The sequence below is a fragment of the Bidens hawaiensis genome, unplaced genomic scaffold, assembly GCF_021521415.1.
Source record: "Bidens hawaiensis isolate Kalapana, Puna unplaced genomic scaffold, B.hawaiensis_p1.1 tig00011469_1, whole genome shotgun sequence".
NCBI classification, from domain to species: domain Eukaryota; kingdom Viridiplantae; phylum Streptophyta; class Magnoliopsida; order Asterales; family Asteraceae; genus Bidens; species Bidens hawaiensis.
Window position 1 is genome coordinate 375,769 of NW_027491895.1, and position 6,000 is coordinate 381,768.

Genomic DNA, 6,000 nt, shown 5'->3' on the forward strand with positions numbered 1-6,000 from the left:
TCCATGCGAACGAAGATGTGGCATAAACATGAAAAACGCAACGGACCAAGTGAGTAGACTAAAAATAAAAACTAAAACAAAAAAGAAACTAAAATTTAATTAGACTTCTACGACTAAAAAAACAAAACATATAGCACGTTTGTAGCAAATAAGTCCAATTAACACTAATAACGCAATCGCCAAGAGTTCCCGGCAACGGCGCCAAAAACTTGATGTGCTAAAAACAGTCAATTAAATATTAACTAAATTAAACAATAAAAACTAGACTTAAGACTCAACTACACAAAACACCGGCAAGTGAACCGATCAGTTGTACTAAAGCTAAGTATGTCCGGAATATCGAACCCACAGGACTCTATGAATTACGTTAATTAACCTAATTAAACTCAATTGCAAAGTACGGGTATTTATTAAATAAGATTAACGGGGTTTTTTTATTAAATTAGTATTAAACTAAGAAAGTAAATAAACAAGAAAACTAGAAACAAGCAATCAAACACAAGATCGGAACCAATAAGAGAAGGAATCTACCTAGGTAAGAATCCCATGCATCAACAATCATCAAGCAATGGACAACTACCATGATATGGAAACTGATTTCTAAACATATTCATCTAACAAACCCAAAAGGAACCTCGATCTCATCAAGTAAAATCCTAAAGAATAACTATTAGATTATTAAGCAATCAATTGGATTGATTTCCTCACAGTCATCAATTAGGGTTAATTAATAGTATCTAAAGCAAGCAATCTCACAAAACACTAAACCCTAGATAACTTTATAAGCTAAAAAATGACATCATGAACAAGGATCAACACAATAACCAAGTATGAATATTGTCACGAAAAACTAACTTAGTATGCGATTGACCAAGACACATGAACAAGTCCTCACCTCACAGTTATTGGAATCAGCAGAACACTATAACCTTAATCAAGTATCAACAAGCTTCTATTATCTAATAGGCCTATTCAATCACAATAATCAAAACACCAAGTAATGATTCAACATAAACCCTAAATCTAAAGAACAAAATCACAAGATAAAAGATCTATGTGAAGCAATAGTTAACAATCAATCAAGATAATAAACACTCATATGCATCATTAAAGCAATAACAAGTCTTTACTATTAATATAACGAAACCATAACCAAAAACAATCATCCAAAGCAAGAATCAAGTAAATACATGTTCGTTAAAACTAGGTAGACATGAAGTCTAGACTAGAATCATTCTTAAAAATAATCCCATACAAATAGTAAAAAAAAAAAGAAGAAAGACATGATAGAAAAAGTGAACAAGGAATGAAAGTTAGAGCGATAAAACCCTTGGTGATTGATCCTTAAACACCTCCTTGAAAGGCTTCTTGATCCTCTTTGACTCCTAGCTTCAAAAACCTTCAATCTCTTGGCTTCTCTCTCTTAAAACGGCTGGAATAGTTGATAAAAACGGCTCGGTTTGCAACAACATGTTTATATAGTGCATGGTTGGGCTTATTTGCGAAAACTGCTTGACCAGAGGCTAAAGGCGCCGCGCGACCAGGATAGCCCTCCCTGGCCACGCGGCGCGGCATGCATGGGAGGGGGCTACGATTTTTTTCTTTTTATTTTATTGCTTAAACATGATAGAACTCATCCTTAGCTTCGAAGCATCCATGAGAAACTTCTAGGCCTTCTTTTCCTTGATTCACAAGCCACCATCTATATGAAACAAATCAAAACACTAAGTGAACTAATCATGTAACCATTGATGAGCAAAAACGAACTTAAACCTTACATGAAATGATAGAAAGAATTAGGGTTTAACATGCAAGACACCAAAAGATTTAAAACTTGATAAAACTTAACTCAAAACCTAAACTAATGAAATATCAACAAAACACGAACTAAACCGAACTCAAAGCCTTATATATACATAACTTTACAAGGGATTCGAGATGTATAAATAGATGTATATCAGCCATCCTCATGCCAGCTCAATAAACATATATACCTGCGTGCATACTAAAAGTCAGCTACGCTGAGTGAGTTCTAGTTAATAAGGCAACATACAATACATTCTCATACATTCACGTATACGTATCCGAAGATACCTATTCATACTTAACCTAACTTCATTCGTAACACTTTATAATTATCCGTAAGAGGACTGTAGGTTCCCTGGACAGATCACACGAGATATCCCGGTCTACTCAGGTGCGGAATCCCTGCGTAGATCGTTACGAGCGTAGAAAGCAAACCAAACAAACACACACGAATAAACCGAAACACGTTATATATTAATAACCGAACTCACGTGATATGAATCACTGATACAGACTCTCGATTAACTCAAAACAACTAACTTAACGACTTAACATCTCGATTAACTCTAAACCAAGCCGTAAGCTTGTATATAAATACACGACAACTTCGCCTGATATGTTCAGGCGAAGTTGTCCATAACTTCGCTTGTTCAACAAGTTCGCCTAGGCGAACTTGTTAACAACTTCGCTTAAACAAAAACATAAATAACATTACAGACTCGATTACAGACACTAGACTATGAACTACTGACATTTATGCACCAACAGACTCCCCCTTGGCAGTAGCTTCATATCTTGATCTTTAAGCTCTTGTCTTGTAATCCTGTATCTTCACGCATGCACTCCTTCTCTAAAACATACCGTGACTACTCGCTGATATTTCCTTGCTTCGTCTTTCCAAGCAGGAATATAGAATATCTTCTTTTCATTCAACACTTGCAGATCAGCTTTCGATAAGTTAACAAGATGCATCGGATCATACACCCTCAGCACTTCTTGTTCGTCTTCGTCTTCCATCACGGCTTCAGCAGTCTGGCAATCAACATACCACCATTTAAGATTCTTCAACACATCTTGAGGCATAATCTTGATTGGAACCTCCTTAATGCATCGAATCTGTTTGTACTTCATTACCATCCATGGCTTGCCATCTGCTCTCATTCCCCTTTCTTTATCTTCCACTAGCTTTCCCTTCTATGGCTTTAATAACTCAAACTTCTTCTCTTTTATGCTTTCTTTCCACACGATCTTCGCAATAACCCTTGCCATGTTGTCGTCGCTTCTATTGATCAGCCCCAATCTAGCCAAATCCTTCACCTCACATTCCGGCAGTGTATTGAGAGATCTCAACGTTCTTTTAAAATACTGAATCCCATCAAAACGTTTCACCACAAACAACTTTATCTGTTCATCATATAGCCAACAAATAATTCCTTTCTTCGACTCAGCATAGCCTTTGATATTATAACTCTTCTTGAACATGGTTGGAACAGCAGGCTTCTTAGTTTTAATAAACCAATGAGCACAACCTTCCTTCCACCTAGGCTGCTCCTCCCACTCAGTCTCATCATTTTCCATCTCAGTACCCATATCGGCTTTCTCAACATCTGGGATCTCATGTTCAACATTTTCTTCAATTATTTCACCTTCTTCAATCTCATCTTCAATCACAATCTGTGCTCCAATCTTCTCAATCTCCTCAATAGGCAGCACATCATCATCAAACATCACATCATCCTCTAACATATCATCATCCAATTCTTTCAACGCATCGATCACATCATCATCATCATCAACCATCACCACCTCATCACCACCAACTGCACCCGCAGACTCCCCCTGAGCTGTGGAAGTCCCAAGAGCTTGAGTAGTTCTTGGCAACTCACCACCTGCACCTTTCGGTGCATTGGGATCATCGTCTCTATCAAAACGCTTCTTCGTCCTTAACTCGTCGCCTCTACAGCCTGTCTCCCCCTGAGATGCCAAGAACTCCTTCATAGCATCTATAATACGCCCATGTTCAACCAGGAGGGACGACTGTAGTTGATTCTCTGCTACAAGGCGCTGAATAGCCTGGGTCTGGATAAAGTTTATCCTCGATTGCTCTGCCACGACCCGTTCAAGTGCAGCTATTCTCTCCGAGTCTGAGAGGGTTGCATCGAAATCAAACCTCATGTTAGATGTATCTTGAGTATACTCAGCAGGGATCTCGAATGTAACCGGGACATCAGAAGCAGTTGTGGACGTAACCGCAGGTGGTATCGTGACCGACAACCCTGCAGTTGCAACGACGGTAGACTCTACAAATTGTGCCACCACCTCTGAAGGAGTAAGCGTTGGAGGTGGTAACGACACAATCTCCGGAGTCGTCGTCTGTAATGTGATGGATGGGATGCCGACAGCTGATGTAGCCACCACGGGAACGTCCGCGGCGCTTGTAACCTGTACAGAAGTATGAACAATCGACATACCTGACAGTGTGGATGGAGCAAAACGTACAACCATTGAAGTCTATCCAGCTCCCATACCTGCACCTGTCCTCTCCCGTCTTGAACGTCTAATCAACTTGTGGATATCTTCTTCCTCTTCTTCTGATTCACTATCATCCACCGTTCTCTTTCTCTTCCCTAACGTCCTCTCTCTAGTCACCAGCATCCTCCTCGCCTCATCCATAACATCGTCAAGATCTGAGTCAGCCACCGTCGTAGCTGCTCTAGTAACAATCACTTCCCGAACCTGTGCAGCAGAAACCTGCACTTCTTCTTGTGGATCAAAACGATCCATGTCGAAGAATCCTTGGCCGCCAAATGCAGCATCAAGGTCTACATCCTCCTCAGCCGACACCACAGGCACAGTAGGTACATCTCGAGTTGCTCCTGCCTGTTGTGGTTGAGGGTCTCTGAACTCATCCCCCCGAGCTGGCACATACCCCGGGTTTATTAAGAACCCAAAGAGTGGAGTATGCCTTAGACGACGTTCAGGTATGCTCCTCGCACTCGAAGTACGGCATTGAGCAAAGATACGTTTGCTCACACTCTCCACGTATCTTATTGGGCGTCGTTGTGGCAAATTTGGAGCCACATGGTTCAAGATCATCTGGATGAATCTTGGATACATTATGAACCGCTCACGAGCCATCGCCCTCCTCTGTCTATCGATCTCGTAAAAGACCATCTGACTGAAGCTATAACGTTTGTTATAGGTCAGAGCAGTCATTGCGGACTGCATGGTCGCACCCATACCGTTAGTACCCGCCTTCCTCCCAGACATACACACAATCATGACGTGCATGAGGAAGCGCCACTGATCGAGCAGGAACCCCTTCCGTCTCTGGGTATCGCCCAATGGGCCAGAATAGCCCATTCTTAGAAATGCTCCATCGCGAAACGGAGCAACAAACTCCGTAGGGTCATCCCTAGTCTCCTCTCCAAATCGTAACGCCACCCGTATTTGTTCAGACGAGAACTGAACTTCTTGGTTGTTGACGGTTGCTCGCATAACCGGGGGCTCAACACGGCAATCGTACTCCACAGTCTGCCAGAAATCCTCGATATTGGGTAAGGATATCGGCAGAGTCGTCGTGATTGCGTGGAATATCCTCGAGCGAATGAGGAATGTGATGATCTCACGGTAGTCTTCAACTGCGCTCGTTTCCGGGTCTAAGGTGATGAACATGTTGTGACCCGGAAAGAATTGTCTCTGATTATCTCCGTCATCGCCTCCAGCACCTCCGGCACCTGCTACTGCAGCCATATCTGCAACAAACGAACTAAGTTAGATATACGTTGAGGTTTAACACAAGTTCGCCTATTACCATGAGCGAAGTTGTGATAACTTCTGTATAGGCGAAGTTAAAGTTGGGGCGAAGTTGGGAACAACTTCGCTTCATCTTTAAGTTCGTCTAATAATTAAAAAATTAAAAGGTCCAGGCGAAGTTAATGATAACTTCGCCTCACCACAACATCGCCTCAGGCGAAGTTTAGACTCAGGCGAAGTTACGGATAACTTCGCCTAAACCTTAAGTTCGCCTGAATCTGAATCGGCGACAGTGAGATCGATTCAAACATCGAAAATCTGGTGTTTCGGCCAATTTAGACGATTAAGGAGACTAAAACACATGATAGTAAAGTAATCCGGACGATCAGTTTGTTCATGAACACGTAAAACAAGTTTTGAAATCGGATATAGGTTTCG